This window comes from Tachyglossus aculeatus, chromosome 19, assembly GCF_015852505.1.
Source record: "Tachyglossus aculeatus isolate mTacAcu1 chromosome 19, mTacAcu1.pri, whole genome shotgun sequence".
NCBI classification, from domain to species: Eukaryota; Metazoa; Chordata; class Mammalia; order Monotremata; family Tachyglossidae; genus Tachyglossus; species Tachyglossus aculeatus.
Genome location: NC_052084.1, coordinates 36,228,421 through 36,237,353, shown reverse-complemented (window position 1 = coordinate 36,237,353; position 8,933 = coordinate 36,228,421).

Genomic DNA, 8,933 nt, shown 5'->3' with positions numbered 1-8,933 from the left:
TTTTCCCTACCACAAAAGGTACTCTCTCTTTGGCAATCAAAAATTCTGAATAGACCTTTTAAATCTTATTTAAATTTAAATAAATTTAGAACCGTGTCTGGCACATAGTAAGCGCTCAATAAATACCATAGGTTTTTTAAATCCATTTCCAAGCCCCAAACCCAGAAACCTATACCAACTCTCCTTTGACAGAATACAATTAGAATTGGTAGATACAATCCCAGCCCCTCAAGGAGCTTACAATCCAGTGGAAGAGTTTACAATCTATGTGTGTCCCAGTCCCTCAAGTCTGGTTTTCAGTGCACCTCACAAAGGAAAGGAACAGATCTGGGGGACATTATGTGACATAACCAGCATTCTTCCTTTGCTTTTCAGGTGAGACCAGAAATAATAATTAACAATCATGGGGTTTATGGGTCAAGAATCATGAGAATAGAATCAACCCCAGTGCTTTATTGAGTTTAACACATCAAGTGACTAACAATAACAATGATGATCACAATCTCTGCACTAGTCTAGTGAAGGAGACAAAAACTAAAAAAAAAAATTTTGGATAGAAGGAAGTAATAGAGTATAAAGATAAATACCTAAGTGAAAAAGGGGAGTGTGAATGCCTAAGTGCTTACTTAGGTGGTATGGAAGTGCTGACATGACATTCAAGGATGAGGAGAATAAGAGGGGGAGGTGAGTGATTAACCAGGGAAGGTCTCCTGGAGGAGGTGTGATTTTAGTAGGGCCTTGAAGATGGTGATGTTTTTGTTAGATGTCTGAAGGTGGCATTGGGTTCTTTCTGGGCTTGTAAGGTAAGACATGAAGCAAGCTGCTTCATGGGCTTTGGAATACAGATGGATAAGATAATTTGTGATCACAGTGAATATGGTTAACTTAAAAAGGGAATGAATCCATCCTCAGATAAACTCTCAAGCTGTGATCTAGTGTAAGTGACTGGCTGGCAGGCATAGGGCTAACACTGTATAATACTTACATTCTATTTTGGAAGGTTTTTTTGGTTTTTTTTAAAGCCCTCTCTACAATTGGCATCACTAAAGAGGGGAAAGGACAGCTGGAGAGAAAAAAAAAAGGTGTGAATATTTTGAAGAAATTAGCATGTTAGACTTAGTGCCAGGCTAAATGGGTTGTGCTGGCTGCTAATTAGTTTTAGGTTACCAAGGCCACCACTAATTACAAAGCATTAAAGGAAACATGATGCAGAAATACTTGACGGAAAAAAGACACACCTAGGAAAGAATCTGTATGTGTGTTTGCAGTCAAAGGACCTGTCAGGGGCAGCAAACCCCTTCTCGTCTATATTTACATAAACAATCAGGCGGCTCCATACTGGAAACCAACCGAGGTGTGCCGTTGAAATAGAGAAACACCCTAGTTCTAACCATTCTAAGTCCTGATGGAAAAGATGTCAGGACAACAGAAAGGGACTTGTGTTCCTGCCAAACCTTGGGCTATAGAACAGCCCTGTCTCACGCCATAGTACACTGCATTCAATGGACTCACATTCACTCATTCATTCATTCAGTCGTATTTATTAAGCACTTACTATGTTCAGGGCACTGCATTAAGCACTTGGGAAAGAACACCACAAAAATAAACAGTGACAATCCCTGCCCACAACTAGCTCACAGTCTAGAGAGTAATAATAATTACAGTATTTATTAAGCACTTACTATGCTCCAGACACTGTACTAAGTGCTGTGGTGGATGCAAGCAAATCGGGTTGGACACTTCCTATCCCACATGGGGCTCACAGTCTTAATCCCCATTTTACAGATGAGGGAACGGTGGCCCAGAGAACTGAAGTGACTTGGCCAAGGTCACACAGCAAGCAAGTGGAAGAATCAGGATTAGAACCCATGACCTTCTGACTTCCAGGCTCATGCTTTATCCACTATGCCATCTCCATTTCTGGAGACCTTTAAGAAAAAGAGGATTTAAGAGTTCCCCATTAGGAGACAGGGGACTAAATTAGATGACCTTTTAGTGGCTCTTGAAGCTGGATGGTTTCTATCTCTCAAGCCCTACCTAGATAAAGGTTCATGTTTTTGTTCCCTTTTACTAATGAGCAAATTTACCCTGTAAGGTTAAATGACTTTCCAGTGAAGTCAGTGGGAGAACTGGGATTAGAATCTAGATTTCCTGACTCTTAGTTCCCCCATGGAACTCTCCATCACACTTGTCTCTTGATTAATGGCTGGAGGAAACGGTTGAGCAGTGCAAAGCGAAAGGCAAGATGAAAGGAGAGAGCAGGAGAAACACATCCTACAGAATGAAAGGCAGTAGAAAGATCAGAACATCATGAAACCCAGAAATCTAAAGGGGATTAACATCCACAGTGTAAGTGTTATGTAGTTTTGTGTATTTTTTTCCTTTGTGCCTTAAAACCTATGTTCTGCATTCAATCCAAGAGCCAACGTCTGGCCAAGATGGTTATCTCTGGAACTGATATTAAAATTTGGTATCTTGTATCTACCCCTGTGCTTAATATAGTGCTTGACACATAATAAGCACTTTACAAATACCACAATTATTATTAAAGTCAAGGGAAGAGTCCCAGAATACTAAATTTGGAGATATGATTCGAAGAAGAGCAAAGCAGCTTGCTATTGGGTCACATGAGCCCAATAACTACCCCACTCTTTCTAAGGTCCTGTCCCTTCCCCAGAATTACCATTTGATTCCAACTGAATGTGTTTGTCAAGCATTGATGTCTTTCTTTTCAGTTAAACTTCTTGAAGACATTTGACCTCTTGACTAATGATTTGGCTGTGTTTTGCAGAGAAGAATTACTCTTTCAGTATTCAGCAGATGAGCTTCTTAAAAGGCAAATGATTTTGATGCACCATGGTTCAACATGGCTTTAGACTGTGGACTGTAAACCAAAGGGAAGACTATATTCTTAACTGAAGTAACTGGATTATTTAAGCAAATCACTCTAAAAGACAGGTTCTAATTTCAAAAACCATAGCCATCTACCCTTAAACCATATATAAGAATTTAAGAAGTGAATTTTCAAAAGATTGTGCCTTACTGGCATTAGTAATGGTAAGATATTTGATTGAGAAAACACTGATGATGATTTTACCTATAAAACTATGGTTTCCTTAAATGTCATAATATTAGCTTTGTTGAAATCTTTATCAGTCACATTTATTGAGCTTTTACAATGTAAAGAGCATTGTACTAAGCACTTGGTGAGTACAATATAATAGAGTAGGTAAATATGTTCCCTGTCCATGAGGAGCTTACCGTCTAGAGCAGGAGACAGATATTAAAATAAATTATGGATGTGCATAAATGCTGTGGGGCTGAAGGCCGAGTGAATGAAGAGTACAAATCCTAGTACAACTACACTGAGACAAATATGCTTATGGCACTATGCCTCCAAAGAAATTTAAAATCACTAATCAAATTAAGAACAACATAAGACAGGAGAGCTATAACTGAAGAGAATATACTAATAAACCCTAATAGTATCTTAGTCCAGTATTGATAAAATGTCAAAAAGCACAGGAAAGAATAATTCAATTTCTATCTTAGCTGTCTGAAGGACCTCCTTGTTAGAGTACCCTAGGAAATCTGAAAGAAAACAGTGTTGAAAACTGAGAACAGATCCAATTTTATCTTGGATAATCCTGCTTTTTCCTTAATAGGTCCAATTGAATTTCTACAACTGAACTACTGTTTTTTCATCCCTTGATAGCCTATGACACTATCCTAAGCATTTTAAAATCATCTTATTGCCTTCAATAAGCAAAGTGTTTCTCTTTTAACCACAGAAATAACCCTTCTTTGTTGTCTCACATCGTACATTTTAAACCAAGAGCTAGAAGCTAACATTACTAAGAAATCCTCTTAGCATGGGTTCCTTAGCATTCTGCAAAACTTAAGGGTTTGTCTTTAGGGTCTATAACATATTATAAGTAGCAGTACGGTAGCATAAAATGTCACTTTAAAAAAAATCATTGCCACTTACTGAGTGCCACTGTGTGCAGAGCACTGTACTGAGCACTTGGGAGAGTAAAATAACAAGACACACATTCCCAACCCTAAAGAAGTTTACAATTGGCTGGATATTTAAAGAAGTTGCACTCTGTCCCTATTAGCTTCAGTTATGTTCAAGCTTGGAATTTTAAAATATCTTCTGTCCTGGCCCCAAGAAAGGAAGAGAAATAAGGAGATGAGCCTTCAGTTTTAAAAAGAAAAGAACACAGCCAAAGAGCTAATGCCTTTTCTTACTCAAAAATGATTTCCAACACTGATGCAGTCTTTCATATTGTAATGAGCTAGCGGTCTTACCAAGTGGGAGTAGTAGCATGGGATCATTCACCCCTTCAATTATAAAGAAACCAGCTTTCCCTTTATTTATAACATGGAGAAACTATACAAAAGGGAGCATTTAAGTTTGGACTCTGAGCATGTGCTTGATGAGGCAGTTCAGCTCCCAGTTTATCCCGCTGCATCAAGTATTCAATAGTCATTCAGGATGGCTTCCTAAACACATATCTGTGAATGGATATTCCAGAGTGACCCAAACATTTCAATATACTGGACCAGAATAAGTTCTCTCCCATGCTTGGGGGTACTTTTTTGCTTGGTCATAGTGAGAGGAATCAAAAACAGCTGCACACTGCACATGAGGAACTCTTAGAATACCAAAAAAAGAAAAGAAAAGAGAAGCAGCATGATCTAGTGGATAAAGCATGGGCCTGGGAGTAAGAAGGACCTGAATTCTAATGCCAACTCTGCCACTTGTCTGCTTGGTGACCTTGGGAAAGTCACAACTTCTCTGGGCTTCAGTTACCTCATCTGTAAAATGGGAATTGAGACTGTGAGCCCAGTGTGGGCTTGGACTGTGTCCAACCTGGTTATCTGTGTCTACCCCACCACTTAGTACAATCCCTGACAAATAGTAAGTGCTTAACAAATACCATTAAAAGAAGAAAGAAAAGCACCCTCCATCCCTCTCAGAGAGCATTGGGTCAACCTGCAGCAGTGGGGAAAACAACCCTCTTTCTGTTCTGGGAAAAGTGGTGATGGGGTGAATTCTGTGTTTGTATGTATGTCTCACATTCCTGCCTGTCTCCTTTCTCCTGTCTCCATTCCCTGGTTTCCTGACTCCACTCTCTCTGTCTTCACTCTATCCTGTCACTTTTCCTGTCTCTAAGTCTCCATCCCTCTCTCTGTCTCTGACCCTCCCTTTTTTCAGGCTACCTTTCTGTCTTTTCTGCTTTGCCCACATTCTAAACTCTCAAAAATCTGGGGTGCAGTTAGCAGTTCAGAATACTTGTCTAATAAGGAAATAACCTTCCAAGCAGTTTATGTCTGGATTAGAGGGTGGCCCACAAAATCTCAGTTAACAGCAGTGATTTCTCATTTAAACCTGAAGGGATTAGAAGCTTGCCCCGAAAACTGACATTCCGATGTATAGAGAGCTATTGAGCAAGGTAGAACCTTTACGTTCATATGGCTGATATCTTCTAAAGAAGCTTCCTAGGGAGCAGATGACAGAGGAAAGAGTATTTGGAGATCTGATACTTCTTAATCAATTTAGGATTTTTCTAGGAAGTCTGGCCAAATTAAGATGTATAAAGTGAAAATTAAAGGAACATTAGAAAGCAGCATGGCCTAGTGAAAAAAGCACTGGCCTTCGTGTCAGAGAACCTTGGCTGTAATCCCAGCTCTGCCACTTGTCTGCTGTGGTACCTTGGACAAGTCACTTAACTTCTCTGTGCCTCAGTTTCCTCATCTGTGAAATAGGAATCAAATACTTCCTCTTCCTCTGACTTGGACTGTGAGCCCCATGTGGGGCAGGGGCTGAGTCCAATCTGATTACCTTCTATCTACCCCAGTGCTTAGTACAGAATAGTACAGCACATAGTAAGCACTTAAGAATTACCATCAAAAAAGTACCCTGATGATTATTTCTGATACATGTAGATCTATACCCTCAAACCATTGATACTTTCATTTTAAAATATTTGTGGGTGAATGTACTGGGGTTGTAGAACACTATTTTAGTAACTGTCTTTGCTGATGACTTTTTTATGGTTCGGAATTATTTTCCCAACTCCAAGGGTAGCTTGGTGACAGATTATCTGTGCTCTGGGTCTAGCTCTCAGTCTCAGGCACATACCATGGGGTGAATCAATCGATGGTATTGATTGAGCACCTACTGGGCACAGAACAAGGTAATAGGTCTTTGGGAGGTTGCAATAGTTAGAAGATAATATCCCTGTCCTCAAGGAATTTCCTTTTGTCCTCTAGATAGGTTCTAATATATAAATATTATGTACAGTCTCAAGCCTGTAAGCTTATTATGGGCAGGGAATGTGTCTACCAATTCTGCTGTATTGTTCTTTCCCAAGTGCTTAGGACAGTGCTCTGCACACAGTAAATGTTCAATAAATACGACTGAGTGAATAAAATGAATGCAATAGATGTGACGTCCACACCAAGCCTCTCCTTCCATTTAAATGTTTCATGCTGAAACAAAATGTGCATTTTCAGTCACAGGGCTTTAACAACCCCAAAGCCTCAGAATGACCCAAGTGACTGTAGGAAGCTTCTCTGAACTGCCTGATTTTTACTCTGGATTAATTGCTCATGCCAGTTCCTAGGCAAAAAGCCAGGCGAAAATAACAATGGAAAAAGCAAATCTTCATACAATGGGGTTATGTGGAATTATGGTTCCTCTAGGAAGTTCTCAGCCTCCACAGCATGAGTTCTTTATGACAGCCAGCTGTAGCTGGAATAGAGAGACCAATGTCAGCTCCTAATGTTATTATTAATAATAATAATAATAATAATAATAATAATAATGGCATTTATTAAGCGTTTACTATGTGCAAAGCACTGTTCTAAGCGCTGGGGAGGTTACAAGGTGATCAGGTTGTCCCACAGGGGGCTCACAGTCTTAATCCTCATTTTACAGATGAGGTAACTGAGGCTCAGAGAAGTAAAATGACTTGCCCAAAGTCACACAGCTGATAATTGTCAGAGCTGGGATTTGAAACCCTGATCTCTGACTCCAAAGCCCCTGCTCTTCCCACTGAGCTACGCCGCTCCTCTGATTATTATTATAGTAATAACAATAACTGTGGTATTGGTTAAACACTTACTATGTTCTAAACACTGTACTAAGCACTGTAGTAGATTCAAGATAAGCAGGTCCCACATGGGGTATACAATCGAAGTTAGAGGCAGAACAGGTTTGCATCCTCATTTCACAGATGAGGGAACTGAGGCACAGAGAAATTAAGTGACTTGTCCAAGGTCGCACAGAAGGTAAGTGATAGAGCCAGGACTAGAAGAATGTTTCATCTTCTACTCTGAACCACACTGCTGTAGTAATGAAAGCTAATAGAGAAGCAGCATGGCATAGGCCTAGGAGTTAGGGGACTAGATTCTAATCTCAGCTCCGCCACTTACCTCCTGTGTGACCTTGGGTGAGTCATTTAACTTCTCTGTGCCTCAGCTTCATCACCTGTAAAAATCCGACCTGGTTAGTTCGGAACTACCCCGGCACTCAGCATATAAATAGTGCTTAATAAAATACTACAATTATTAAAATAATAATGGAGAACGGCTTCAGAGTTGGCCTGGACTTTGTCTGTCCCTAATGTATTTTGCTGAAGTTCTTCATTTGGGACATGATCTGATAAAGATTCTTATGAGATCACCGTTATCATGTGCTTTGTGGAGCTCAGAGTCCCATGACTGACATAATTACCATTCTCAGGAGGAGAGAAAAGGCACTGTGCATATTAGGCATTGTTGGGTCCAGTGTGCTCTGAGAGCATTTGAAGTTGAAAGAACAGTCTCCAGGCTTCTCCGTTTCTAGTCCAATGTTTTAATCACCGGATTATGCCGCCTCCCAAATGCCTCATTCCCCTCCTGAGAAAATCAGATGCTGAGGATTACTGGTTAGTCAAAATCCAATCAAAAAATGTCTCGCTCCATGCTAGTGTTGGGATTAAAGTCGCAATTTTGGATCATATTCTTCTTTTCTTTCATGAAGGCATTGGATACATTGTTTATACTCCCATGATTCCCCAGAATCTGGGCCTCGATTCTACAGGACTTCCTGTTTACATTTTGACTGGTTTCAGGGATGAGCAAATAAGGAATAGAACATGTATTTCTTTCCTAGGAGTCAGCCTAGAACCTTCAAGGAAATACAACAATGTCTTTTTTTAAGAATGCATCTTTAATCTTAGAACACTGGAAGCCTTATCTCACTCCTATGCCCAAAATCCTCAAGGGCCAGAGATGGGTGGTATTGTTGGATGGGGAAATTGAGGCACACAGGGGTTATGAGTTTGGTAAAAGGTCAGGAAGAAACAGAGCTGGTAAACCAGGTCAGGATGCACTGATGGGGGTGGTCACTGGGTGGGATTCAGCTCCCGTTGGAAGTGACTTCTGTGATCACAGGGTCCAGGGAGGGGAAAACCATGAAAATGCCCAAAACACCATGAATACTAAAGCATCAACAGTCACAGCAGGAGAACAAACACCTCAGCTAGAACCAGATAAGTTGAGTGAGGCAGGGATTTGGAGGATCTGCCCTACTTCTGCCATCCCCAAACATTTATATTTACTCATTCAATCAGTCAATTGTGCTTATTGAGCACATACTGTGTGCAAAGCACTGAACCAAGGGCTTTGGAGAGTACAATACAATAACAAACAGACACATTCCCTGCCCACAATGAGCTTAGAGTCTTGAGTTTGTAAAGAGCCCCCCGCCTCACTGTCCCCACCTCGGCTCCAGTTTCTGAAGCCAGTTACGCACTGAGGAAATTTAAACAATTCCACCCTCTCCGAACCCTGGTCCCACAGAATTCAGGAACCTAGAATCACAGTCTGAGGACCCTATTTTGAAGGAAAAGTAAGGCTCATCTATTCTTCATTATTTATTT